The following is a 14,677-nucleotide window of genomic DNA, read 5'->3' as shown; positions in this document are numbered from 1 at the left end:
TGTGTGTGTGTGTGTGTGTGTGTGCGCTAAACAGAGTTACCACATAACCTTGCAATTTCACTCTTGGGGGTGTGTGTGTGTGTGTGTGTGTGTGTGTGTGTGTGTGTGTGTGTGCGCTAAACAGAGTTACCACATAACCTTGCAATTTCACTCTTGGGGGTGTGTGTGTGTGTGTGTGTGTGTGTGTGTGTGTGTGTGTGTGCGCTAAACAGAGTTACCACATAACCTTGCAATTTCACTCTTAGGGGTGTGTGTGTGTGTGTGTGTGTGTGTGTGTGTGTGCGCGCGCGCGCTAAACAGAGTTACCACATAACCTTGCAATTTCACTCTTAGGGGTGTGTGTGTGTGTGTGTGTGTGTGTGTGTGTGTGCGCGCGCGCGCTAAACAGAGTTACCACATAACCTTGCAATTTCACTCTTAGGGGTGTGTGTGTGTGTGTGTGTGTGTGTGTGTGTGTGTGCGCGCTAAACAGAGTTACCACATAACCTTGCAATTTCACTCTTGGGGGTGTGTGTGTGTGTGTGTGTGTGTGTGTGCGCGCTAAACAGAGTTACCACATAACCTTGCAATTTCACTCTTAGGGGTGTGTGTGTGTGTGTGTGTGTGCGCTAAACAGAGTTACCACATAACCTTGCAATTTCACTCTTGGGGGTGTGTGTGTGTGTGTGTGTGTGTGCGCGCTAAACAGAGTTACCACATAACCTTGCAATTTCACTCTTAGGGGGTGTGTGTGTGTGTGTGTGTGTGTGCGCGCTAAACAGAGTTACCACATAACCTTGCAATTTCACTCTTAGGGGTGTGTGTGTGTGTGTGTGTGTGTGCGTGTGTGCGTGTGTGCGCGTGCGCGCGCGCTAAACAGAGTTACCACATAACCTTGCAATTTCACTCTTAGGGGTGTGTGTGTGTGTGTGTGTGTGTGTGTGTGTGTGTGTGCGCTAAACAGAGTTACCACATAACCTTGCAATTTCACTCTTGGGGGTGTGTGTGTGTGTGTGTGTGTGTGTGTGTGTGTGTGTGTGTGTGTGCGCTAAACAGAGTTACCACATAACCTTGCAATTTCACTCTTAGGGGTGTGTGTGTGTGTGTGTGTGTGTGTGTGTGTGTGTGCGCTAAACAGAGTTACCACATAACCTTGCAATTTCACTCTTGGGGGGGTGTGTGTGTGTGTGTGTGTGTGCGCGCTAAACAGAGTTACCACATAACCTTGCAATTTCACTCTTAGGGGGTTTGTGTGTGTGTGTGTGTGTGTGTGTGCGCGCTAAACAGAGTTACCACATAACCTTGCAATTTCACTCTTGGGGGTGTGTGTGTGTGTGTGTGTGTGTGCGCTAAACAGAGTTACCACATAACCTTGCAATTTCACTCTTAGGGGTGTGTGTGTGTGTGTGTGTGTGTGTGTGCGCGCGCGCTAAACAGTTACCACATAACCTTGCAAGTGTGTGTGTGTGTGTGTGTGCGCGCGCGCTAAACAGAGTTACCACATAACCTTGCAATTTCACTCTTAGGGGTGTGTGTGTGTGTGTGTGTGTACATAACCTTGCAATTTCACTCTTAGGGGTGTGTGTGTGTGTGTGTGTGTGTGTGTGCGCCCAAGAGAAATGAAAATATTTATCTACACAAAAACTTCTACATAACTGTTCACAGCAACATTATCCATACAATGAAATGTTATTCATCTAAAAAATAGCATACAGTCATCCCTCAGTATAGGTAGAGGATTGGCTTCAAACCTCCCCCCCAGATACCAAAATCCAAAGATACTGATGCCCTTTATATAAAATGGCAAAGTATTTTCATATAACCTACATGCATTTAAATCACCTCTAAATTGCTTCTCATTCCTTACACAGAGTAAGTGCTATATAAATAGTTGTAAATATATCATGAATGCTGTGTAAATAGCTGCATGCAGAAAATTCAAATTCTGGTTTTGGGAACTTTCTGGACTTTTTCCCGCCCATTTTCAATCCACAGTTGAATGTGAGGATGTGAAACCCAAGGATACTGAAGGCCAGATATACTGATCCCTGTTATAACATAGATCAAGTTTGAAAACACTGTGTTAAATGAAGGAAGCCAGCAACAGGAAACACTGTACGTTCCATTTGTATGAAATGTCCAAAAAAAACAAATCCATACAGAAAGAAAGTAGATTAGTGGACTGACAGCCCTGGTAATTAGGGCTAGGGTAAATGGGGAATACCTGCACTGGAAAGAGACTGCTAGTGGGTACCAAGATGAATGTTCTTAAATAGATAGTGGAGATGGGTGTAGAACTATGTGAATATACTAAATCACTGAATTGTGTGTTTCAAATTAGTGAATTGTACAGTACCTCAATAAATTATACCTCAATAAAGCTGAATTAACATTTTTCTGGCAGATCAAAATAAAGGGTCTTATGGAAGGGATTCCCTTCCTGCTTTGCATAAAAACAATACACTAGTGGCGATCCTGTAAAAACTTAAAAAAAAAAAAAATTTACAGGCTCATATAGAACATTTATTTTTTGGTTGCAATGGATCTTAGTTGCAGCACACAGGATCTTCAATTTTTGTTGCAGCATGTAGGTTCTTTAGCTGTGACCTGTGCGATCTAATTCCTTGACCAGTGATCAAATCTAGGCCCCCTGCATTGGGATTGTGGAGTCTTACCACTGAACCACCAGGAAGTCCCTGTAAAAAATCTTTCCGAGTTAACATTTCAATATGGCACGAAGTTACTTTATTTGATATACGTTTGCTGCATGTTGACTTAATTAGCTATCCATTTGGAGAAAACAAAGATCCATTCCTCACTTTAAACACAAGAATAATTTCCTCATACATTTAAGAGTTATATGTAAAAATAAAAGTACTTGAAGAGTGTGACTATTTCTGCAGCCTATGGTTGTGAAACCTTAAAGCAAATCAGGAAACTAGAAACCACAAAGGAAAATACGGACAGATTTGATTATATAAAAGCATTATATACCTGTAACATAAAATGTAAATAAAATCAAAGACAAATTGGGAGAAGATATAAAAATATGAAAAAGGATTAATATCTCTAACACACAAAGTCATCTCTACAAGCTAAAACAAAAGAAAAGATATACAGGAGATATGCACAAACAATTGACATCAAAAGATGACCTACCTCATTGGTACTCAGGAAGATGCGAACTAAGACAAGGTATTTTTCACTCATTACTTTGGTTGAAATTTAAGACTGATATCAACTAATACTGGCAAGGTGGGAAAGGGACACTAGTGGCCACCATCAGTTTGGAAAGTAGTATTTTCTATCACAGAAAAATAAAAGCACCAATGAAAGGCTATTATAGCAGTCCTTGATGTGCCACACACAGTTAAATATATACACACACACACACACACAAATATACAGCCACATGTGCTATTTTTAAGTAAAAATGCAAGCATGATCTCATATTTGTAAAGGGTAGAAAAAAAACATATGTATTTGTATGCACAAAGAAACAAATATGAATGGATGATTATACACCAATTGAGAGCACTGGTTACCTTTAGGGAAAAAGGTTTGAAAGTAAACAGGGAAAAAAATTACTTAAAAATATTTTTTCCTTGACCTATTACAGAGTTTATTAGTTTTATAATTAAGCACAAATCCAACAAAAACATATTTTTTAAAAATCTGAAATATACTGAAATATACATAGCTACCATATATAGTATTCTTGCCTGGAAAAACCCATGGACAGAGAAGCCTGGCAGGCTACAGTCCACAGGGTTGCCAAGAGTCAGACACGACTTAGCAACTAAACCACCACCATCACTACCATACGCACACACCTCTCAGGTCTTGTTCATATAAACAGAAAATCGAGAAATCTAACCCAGTAGCTTTTGGATGGACTTTCTAACTCTATTATCTTAATACCGACTAGCTATTTTCTTTTTTGGCTCTGTCACAAGGCATGTGAGATCCTACTTCCCAACCAGGGATTGAATCTGCACCTTGCACACTGGAAGCACAGAGTCTTAACCATTGGACCTTTAGGGAAATTTCTGAAGTGCTACTTTCTTAATATAATTCTCTCCTTTTTGTTTCCATTCAAGACTACCACCAAGAACACACCTCTTTTATCTTTTATTTTGTCTTATTGTGGTAAGAACACAATATGAGATCTATCAAATTTTTAAGTGTACACTATTATTGACTATATGTACAATCTGTACAATAAATCTCTAGAGTTTATTCATCTTGCTTGACTGAAACTTTATGCCTATTAAGTAATTCTCCATTTCCTTCTACCCGCAACTATATGCTTCTTCAATCTAGAACAGAAAAAGAAAACAAATTGGACTTTACGAAAAATAAGAACTTTTGTTCATCAAAAGACACTACCAAGAGGGTGAAAACGGAAGCCACACATGGGATGGTATTTGCAATGCACAGATCTGAGAAAGGAATTGCATTCAGAATATACATTAAGAGCAGGACTTCACAAGAGGATGCCCAAATGTCCAACACACACATGAAAAGATGCTCAACCTCACCAGTGAAATGCAAAGCAATACCAATGAAATACTATTACCCACCAAAATGGCTAAAATTAAAAAGAATGGCAACACTAAAAACTGGGGAAGATGTCGAGCCTGATAAAGTTATAAAGTCATACAATAAAACTTGGAAAACTGTTTGACTGTATTTACTAAAAATAAAAATATGCTTACCCTGTGGCCCAGCAATTCCACTCCTAGGTATATGCCAAAGAGAAATGAGTGCATACTGTTCACCAAAAGAGGGGAGATGGCCAGGTAAAGCTTCAGAGCATCAACTTGAACTTTGTCTCAGAAGTTGGGTAGGTGTTCTCTAAGCAGCCAGGCACTGGGAGGAACATGAAAGTCATGGAGATATAAACGAATTGTGTGTGGGAATGACTGACAGTTCCAAACAGCTGAAGCACAAGGGTAAGAGGCCCAATGAGACACAAAACTAAAGAAGTAGGCAGGATCCTAACAGTGCTAAAGAGTATGTCCTGTCAAGACACACGGTCAGGTCTGGATTCAGAAACTGCATGCATTTCAGAGTGTGTGGGATATAGCTAGGGAACTTAGGTGGAAGCCATCCAGGGTAGGGCACAGATAGATGGTTATCACTTTGCTGCCATTTTACCAATTTTGGACACTTGCTTTTCTTAAATCCAGCCTGCCATTCTAACACTGGCATGTTGCTTTAACTAGTCATTCTTCAGAAATTATTGCATTACCAAAATGGTGAAGAGAAAAGGAAAGTGGACAGATAACAGACAGTCCGGCAAAGATTTACTTAAACCACCATCCAACCATGATACCATATGAGTTTATTTCCATCTTTAAATGCAACCCCTATTGAAAGAACAGGCAAAGAATGCAACTATTGTTACATAACAATTCATAATTAAGATTCTTATGAAACAAAGTATAATGGCCTACAATTAAAATTGCACAAGAACCCCCCAAAATTACATGCCAAAAATCTTATGTGCCTATGTGCACTTTTGGGGAAAGGTTAGAAAGGTTTCATTACGCTCTAAATGGGGTCCATGACCACTACCACCATCACCACCACCACCACCACCACCACCACCAAGAGAGTTATGATCCTCTGTTTTTAAGGCCAGCTTCGCAGGTAAGGTACAAAATGGATGCCCATGAAACTTGGAGGTCACCATTTTTAATCACCTAGTTCTAAGTCTCAGTAAGTACAGTTTCCGGATTTGTGTGGAACGGATTCACCTAGAAATGTTTTTTGGGGCTTATCTGAATCCCAAATCATACTACTTTTTTAAACATCTCAATTCTACTTAATAAGAATGCTTCTAACTATCTGGAAATTTTTGGTAATGTTTCTTAAGGATGCCATTTATATGGAAGAGAATTGGGTCTCAAATACATACAAATGATGTTTCTGACTTAGGAAAAAAGAAATTATGGATCCTTAATTCTCAGGTGCTTTCTATAAAACAGCCAACAAGCAATCAAATAAACCCTAGGGGATATGTTGTTACTAGAAAAGTTTCCCCTGAATGTTCTGGAATTAATACCTTTTCCTGAACTGACAGAGTCCAACACTAGCAGTCTTTTAGGCATAGTGCCAATTCAACAGATGGGCCCTTCATTTTCCTAATGGTAGAGGTAGATTGGCAAGTGTGAAGTCATATGCTCAAGCAAGAGAATATGTTTCATGCATTAGCTAAGAGGATTTCTGACAGGTTTTCAAATTATCAACAACAAAATCTATAGACTGTGATTGCTTTTATCACCTTTTATTTCTATTCCTTCCAATTTCTGACACCTCAAATACATTTAAATAGATCCTCACCCACATCCAGAAAAACCTGCAAAATGCAGTAAGTCAACCTAAATGGTATTAAGCCCCTAATAGTTACATATATGTATTCTAGGATGTTGACTAAGTTCACAGATGAAAAACCAGCTTCTTAAAAGGAAGGTCTAAAAAAAAAAAAAGGAAGGTCTAACAATGCCCAATGACAAGTTAAATAAGAAATTAGCAGACCGCTTGATCTCACTCTAACTCTGTAAGTTTTCAAAGCTAGAAAGGGGTATCATATTAATGAGTAAGAACCTTAACATCTTTTGATACCTCATTCATTATTTTATAAACTTGTACTTGTTTGTTTAACCTTATGTTGCCTCTCACAATGGACATCTAGGAAACTAATAACCATCCTGGCCATCTTTTCAGAGTAATCAAGTAGAAACAGGCATTCCTGCCCTTAATTTCACATAAAGTGAGTGTTCTGAGCTCTGCAACACAAAGAGCTATTTAACAGGTAAAAGAATGGCAATTTGTTTCTCAACCATTTTATTTTTGTCTCTATGTCTTGACTAGTTATTACTTGCTAGGTTTTCTTAGTTAGGAAAGTATTATTCCTAAAATTACAGTATCAAAATATTCTTTCAACCCTGGCAATTTTACTAAGTGTCAAGAATATGCCACAACTCAATACAAGAACATCTCTTCTCTATTTGCACTCACTATCCAGGTAATCTCAGGAAGTCCCATGGCTGTAAATAAGCATTTCTACACTGATCAAGTCCCAAATTTACACTTATCCCAACCTCAAGATTTATATATCCAACTGCCTACTCAATGTATCTCCACTGGAAACATTTAATAGATAACTCAAAGCCAATATATCCAAACCAAACTCTTTTAACATCTGCACTCCTGTAACTTGCTTCTGCCAGTGTTCCTCGTCTCAGTACTTGGCATCCAACTGTTAAGGCCATCTTCGGAGTCATTCTCGACTTACTCTTTTACTCAGATCACACATCCAACACAGATTATCATCACTACTGTCTTCAAAATATATCTTAAACCCATCTTCTTGATCACACTTTAGGTTCAACTCCAAACCATCTCTTGACTCAAATACTATAACTGCCATATAACTTACCACTCTACTGCATCACTCTTGCCTTTCAAAGTGTATATATTAGACCAAGTCACCTCCCCACTCAAAACCTTTCAATAGCTTCCAATCAAATCCAGAATAAAACCTAAACACTTAGTCAAGTCTTAAAAGTCCCTACATTATCTAGGCCCTGGCTACCTCTTCTCCTTATTTTTTATTATTCTTCCCCACATTGTTCACTCTGTTCTATCTCATTCCTATTTCTTAAACACACCACACACACTACTGCCTCAGCACTTATGCCTCAGACAGATTCATGGGGTCCTTTGCATCGTTCCCATTTCTGTTCAAACACTATTAGCTCAAAGGACTTCTCTAAACTACCTAACATTCACCCTCTTACCTTGTTTACATTTCTCTTACAACACTTATCACAAAATGCCATAAGATCACATCTACTTATACAATGATCTCACTACTCACTAGAAAGTGGGCACCACGAGGCGGTGATTTTTGACCATCACTCGCTGCTGTAAGCCCTGGGCTTAAGCATGCGCTAAGTTGCTTCAGTCATGTCCAACTCTGTGCAACCCTACAGCCAGGCTCCTCTATCCACGGATCCTCCAGGCAAGGATACTAGAATGGGTGGCTTAATACAGTATTGGCATAAAGTTTAGTCCTCTCTTGGTACCTGCAGGTGGCTGGTTTCAAGACCTCTCACAGATACCAAAACCCAAGGGATACTCAACTCCCTTATACAAAATGGCACAGTATTTGCATATAACCTGAGCATGTCCTCCTCTACACTTCAACACATCTCTAGATTACTTACAGTACATTCACAATACAATGTGAATGCTATGTAAATAGCTATAAATACTACAATATAATCACTATATAAATAGCTGATGGCATGAGGCGAATTCATGTTTGCTTTTTGGAACTTTCTGGAATTTCTTTCCCCCCAAATGTTGATGATCTGTGATTGGTTAAAACTGCAGATGCAGAACCCATGGATACAGAAGGCCAAATATATACAATCAATACTTGTTGAATGCCTTCTGTTGGAAGGCACAGGAAGCAAAAAGCTGTTTTTTATTTGACTCTGAGCAGAGGAGTTGACTAACTGCCCAACAGACTCCCTGTATAAAACATAGGAGACAATATAGATTCCTCAAAAGTTAAGGGATTTTCTTCCTAGAATTGATTTGCTCTGGCATAAAATAGCACATCCCAAGACATTTCTTCAGAGATCTCTATTATATCTTAAGAACAAGTTTTGCTTGAACCACATGTAATATGATGATAGCAATATGTTACATCAATACTGAAAGATTATGTCCTAGAAAATGAAAAGAAAAATGCCCAAGAACCTTGTTTGTCACTGAATCCTAGTGCCTGGCACATAATAATCACTCAATGACTATATGTTGGTCTTTTTTCTCAATCAAATGAGGTGATTTAATAAAACAGATGGGTTCTGCTTTAGAAGACTACAAAGGGCTCCTAAAAAATAAAAGGAAATATTGATCAGCTTTAAAAAGAGAACTATCATAACTAAAGCCAACACTGTACAAAGACTTAAGGTTCTCCACCCCAAAATATTCACACAATAATATATATTCTTATTCACTTTAGAAACAAATCCTTGAAGAAGGTAAGATGAAGCCAAGCAGGAGACTTTCCTGGTGGTCCAGTGGTTAAGACTCCATGCTCCCAACGCAGGGAGCCTGGGTTCCATCCCTTGTCAGGGAACTATTAATAGATCCCACATGCCGCAACTAAAGATTCTGCATGCCGCAACTAAAAAAAAAAGATCCCGCATGCCACAACTAAAGATCCTCCATGCCACAATGAAGATTGAACATTTCGCATGCCACAACTAAGATATAAGGCAGCCAAGTAAATAAAGCCAAATGCAAAAGCCTAGCCTGAAATTAATACAAAAGTAGAGTTCACATTTGAGGAAAATAAGATAAACCAAGAATTAGGAAAAAATATGTATGTATGTAAATAAGTGTATGTTTATATACACTTTCACAAATGTATTTTTCATATTCTTACCTCCTATAGAAAATATGCATAAAGAAAGTCATTTGTTTTCCTCAAAAAATTTCTCTTTTCAGGAAATGAAGAAGAGAAATTAACAGCAAATGTGTATTTTGTACCTGCTACATGACACAAATTACGCTAAGCATTTACACATATTATCTCATACAATCCTCCAACAAACTTTAGCAGAAGTATTATTACCATTTTGAGGTTCCCTGGTGGCTCAGGGGTCAAGAATCTAAGTGCAATGCAGGAGACGTGGGTTCAATCCCTGGACTGGGAAGATCCCCTGGTGAAGGAAATACCACTCCAGTATTCTGCCTGGGAACTCCCTTGGACAGAGGAGCCTGGGGGGCAACTGTCCATGGGGTCAAAAAAGAATCAGACACGACTTAGTGACTAAACAACAATTATCATTTTACAGTCAAGGAAACCAAAGACCGTAATTATTTTGAGAAAAGTTACAAATAAGTTTTTTGTTAGCACTGCACAGCTGCAGCATCTTAGTTCCCTGACCAGGGATCCAACCCATGTCACCTTCAGTGGAAGCACACAGTCTGAACCACTGGACCACAGGGAAATCCCTCAATCTGATTTTAAGAGTCCACAATCTTAATCACTATTTGAAATTTTCAACAAATGAAGGAGAAATATACCAGTGTGGAGACTGGCAGATTTGTTCATTATTATGAAAAGCAATTATTATTTTATTTGGCTGGATACCTGTTATAGACAAGGCTTGATTAACTAACATGCTGGAGGAATGGGGTGTATTCTAGTAAAAATTTTCTAAGTCCAAAAGAGAAAAACCAATATACATATATATTACAATACATATACATATATATAGTTACATACAATATATAATATTGTATATTAATATATACATACAGAATCTAGAAAAATGGTACTGAAGAACCTATTGACAGGGCAAGAATAGAGGTGCAGACATAGAGAAGAGAATTGTGGACACAGAGGGTGAAAGAAGGGGTGACGAATTGAGACAGTAGTATTAACATATCCACTACCATGTGTAAAGCAGATAGCTAGCGGGAAGCTGCCTTTTAACACAGGGAACTCAGCTTCCTGTTCTCTGATGTCCCAGAGGGGTGGGGAGGGAGGTTCAAGAGGGAAGGGATATATGTATACATATGGCTGATTCATGTTCCTGTCTAACAGAACATTTTAAAGCAATTATATTCCAATTAAAAAAAAACTAACTAAAAAGAATGATTTTCTTGATTTTAATCTTTGTTAAAATTACCTTGAACTGTAACAATACACTATTTTCTCTAAGTAGAGTATATTGAACATAGTTTCATCTTTATTTTTTTTATGATCTCTAAGCACAAAGGCCAACCTTATATAGTACTGAAGTCACTGGAAATCACAGGAGAATGGTAGAAAGTACTATACTGATTCAAATTACAGTCTCCTGAACTCATTCTGTTGTTATATTCACTTCATATCCTTGCAGATGATCTTTCTCTACCTAGAATGCCCTCACTATACCCTTCTGAATAACTCGTATTTATCCTTTAAAACCTGTCTCTTCACACCGATCAGAAGCCATCCCTAGCCTTTCCTTTCTCCCCACAGACTTAAAAATGCTCTGCTCTCTACCTCGGAGAAAGAAAGGTATTACATCATATAATATGTTTATTAACATGATGTTCCTCTTACTAGATTCACAACTCTCCTCAAAGAAAAAACAAACCAAAAAAAAAAAATTTCTAGTTTTTTTCCCAACACCTAATCACAGAAATAGGAATGGTGTAAGTACTGAAAAAATGTTAGTTGGCTGAATGAAGAATGAATGAATGAACAGAAAAAATACTATTCAGAAAAAATTAAACTCTGATCTTGTTCGACATTTATTTGAGGGTTTTTTCCCCCTTAAACACACACAGAAAAATAAAATTAACTTAAACCTCTAACTAATTTCAGTTTCAAGGTGAGTCCTCTTCTTTCTTCTTGCGTCTGCATCTTTATATGCTTCTGCATCTAAGCTTTAACTTTCCAATCTGTGTTATTATTTAGTTATCAATTGTACACATAGAATCTCTACTTATTTGAAATTCTTATCTCCCTATCTTTGTACCCTCAAATATATATATAACATATATATATATATATATATATATAAAACAATGTTCATTCAATAATGATTATACATGCTTAATTCACTTCCCCATTTTCTCAAATGTCAGAACTGGCAGTTTTTCTTTCAAAGACAATCTTTTAAGTTCTCTCCATTAAATTCTGTTAGGCTTCACATGTTTGTCCTTAAACTGTAGGGCTTTCATTTTCATCAGTGCTGAATTTATGAAACTTTTATCATAAGGAATGTCTCCATCACATTCTCAATGTCATTTACACCAAGAAGCCATGATATAGCTACTTTATAATCAGACAGTGTCCACTTGTGATCTTAGGACAAATAAAACTGAATGAGAGGAGTGGTCTGGTATCAACTGTGGAAAAGATAGGGAAAAAAATGTAAAACAAGTTTAAGTCAAAGATTTATGATTTATTTATTGCAGAATTAGAAGATAACTTAACCAAACTTTCATTAATGATGGAATTCACATTCATCTGTCAGCCTTTTCTGGAAAAAAAGGATATACACCTATATTGTACTTAACTAGCAATCACTTCAAATCTCTATTCTCTGTTTCTTCTTCACAACTCGAATAGGATTTACCTTCTTTTTCTATCATATTTCTTTTTTTTTTTTCTATCATATTTCTATTCATCATGCTCTGTAGCATGGTTTATTTTTAGCAGTTTAAGCAATGACATGTATTTTCAAATGGTCACAAATGGAATTTCAAAACTCAAAACAAGGTGTATTTCATTCTCTTTAAAAAGCATGTTGATTTTAGACCAGTTTCAGCTCCTGTTCAACATCATCAGTATCATCTGATTTCTTTGTGATAACTGGGTCTAGCTAGAAAATAAGAGAAACTAAAAGGATCTGGAAAATGTTTTCAGCAACTTGTCACTATGACTAAAAAAAACTGAAGAAACTAAGAGATGTTACTTCTCACTGTGTGTTTGAAAAAAAAGCTGATACACTTTTCTAGGAAACACAGGAACCAACTGCATTTTACAATACAAACATCTAAAGGCAATTGAGTAAAGTTCTATTCAGTTCATTTCTTATGTTGCAGAGGAATCCCTACTGACAAGTAATACAGACTGTAAATATTCAGTATGAAAAGTTTAATTCCAACTATCATCAGACAGTTTGTTTAAAAAATTATATAAACCTAACTAAGGGAAAATAATTCCCCATTTAAAAGTGAAAATAGTGTATACACTGTATTTATGGATCAAATGATATAATATCTGAAAGACCTGTTTCAAAATAAAGGAAGGGAGGAGGAAGAGAGGCTAGCTGATACGGATACAGTGTGATAACTGAGTTTGGATAACTTTTGAAGCTGGATGTTGAATACATGAGAACTTCATGTTACTTATTTCATTGCTCTCTAGGTTAGAAATTTTCCACACTTCAAAAAAAGAACAAAATTAAATGGAAAAAAAATAAAAACTCTTGTCATCAACTTGCAAATACCCGAGAGTAAATGATTAAAAACTATGGAAAGCAAAAACAATTAATGCTAAAACTAAAATTGTATATATTCTTCAAACATAAAAAAAGTTACAAGTTCAATGAAGGAAATATAACTCTGAAACAGCAATAAGATTATTAGCTAAATTTCATTATTGCTTAAAGCCATAATTTATTATGTTGTGTCAACATCACACTGCCATCAACACACCCAATCAGAGAGTCACTAAGAAAGTGGTTTCTAAAACATGAAATGACAGTTATTAACTCAGATAACAAATCATAAGCATGAAAATCTAACCATTCCAAATGAAAGAATAAATTACAAGTAGTTTAAAGATAGACACTAAGAAAAAAAAAAATAGCTTAAAAACTACTTTCATTTCCCTCTCTTATGATAGCCAGGGTTAAGCTAGCTCATGCTTCTGGAAAGGCTGGCACAAAGTAGACCTCACAGTGGATTGCACTGTGGTAATATAAGGGAATATATTATCTTTAAGAGACTTAAATCAACATGCATAACTGAAAAAAAAATACGAAATTATTTATTGGAGACTCATCACCTACACACATGGTAAAACTTTCCCACCATGTGCAGGCAGATTATTTTAGGCAGGACTGAATGTGTCCAAAGTCTTTATTCATAAAGGCATGACAGACTTAGAATAAAACCTCAAGTGGTACCTCTAATACTATAAAGATACAGTACTGAGCAAGATATACGGAAGTTATGCTTCATATCTTAGAATACAACCCAAGAACAGGACATGAAAATCACTCTATTCTTGATCCTTAAAGATCCTGTGTATTTTTTGTAATTATTGCAATAGTTGTTTTTTTAAATTGTGAAGTATCTCATACATAGAGGAGACTATATACATATGTTATCCATATGCAAAGATATAGACACACTACACACACACATATAAATGACATGTTATTTTTTTTAATGTAGGAACCTACTACCCAAGTTAAAAATTAGAAAAAATAAGCTTTTCACAAATTTACATGACTTCTTACCCAGAGGACATGACAATAGAGACAATCAGATCATTTTTCTTAAGATCTTTCCATTATCTTACTGAATCCTGTAGTCTGTACCATTAAAACACCTGAGTTTGTTTTTTTTTTTTTCCTTTAAAAAATTCAGTAATCATTTTTAATTTTCAGTACTAGATTCAGGGGTAGTCTTTCAAATCACAGCAGAGTGTTTTCTAGATACATGCATATCCAAAAATGACATTAAGACCTTTTTATGTAAACCCTCTACAGAAATACATCCAAAACAAGATAAGAAATGCCACCAACATATGCATCCTTTTCAAGCCAGAGTTCCTTCATCTCAAAACATCAAATGATACCAAAACACATTTTTTAAGTGCAAAGCTGCATACAGAATGTGAAGACTTTGTAACTTCCTAAGAATAACAGCAAAACCTCTTAGGCAATTAAGTCATGAAATATCAATTTCTAGAAATATGCTTCCCTCCACCTTGCCCTTTTAAAGGTTCCCACTAACATGCAATTCATAACTTCAACTGAATTAGAATAGCTTCAAGGACAAAGGCCTTAGTGTCCCCTGCATAAAAACAACTCAATAACATTTGTTATAACTAAGATAAACTCCAAGAAATAAGCTTCAAAACTCCTCAGTCCCAATGCAA

At 36.6% G+C, this 14,677-nt stretch overlaps 1 protein-coding gene across 6 annotated transcripts in view; it reads right to left on the bottom strand.

The window, feature by feature from the left end:
* ASH1L (ASH1 like histone lysine methyltransferase) overlaps nt 1-14,677 on the bottom strand; it is a 203,310-nt gene that overhangs the window by 185,549 nt on the left and 3,084 nt on the right. For 2 of the 6 annotated variants that reach the window (XM_061120599.1, XM_061120601.1), the window contains one exon: nt 4,698-4,851. The exons of the other annotated variants lie outside the window; for them this stretch is intronic. The gene's annotated coding sequence lies outside the window, so the exon portion shown is untranslated. The remainder of the gene's footprint in view (nt 1-4,697; nt 4,852-14,677) is intronic. 6 annotated transcript variants of the gene reach the window in all.

Source organism: Dama dama, chromosome 20, assembly GCF_033118175.1.
Source record: "Dama dama isolate Ldn47 chromosome 20, ASM3311817v1, whole genome shotgun sequence".
Classification (NCBI taxonomy): domain Eukaryota; kingdom Metazoa; phylum Chordata; class Mammalia; order Artiodactyla; family Cervidae; genus Dama; species Dama dama.
The sequence above is the reverse complement of the archived record's forward strand: the minus strand, read 5'-3'. Positions and strand labels throughout refer to the sequence as shown.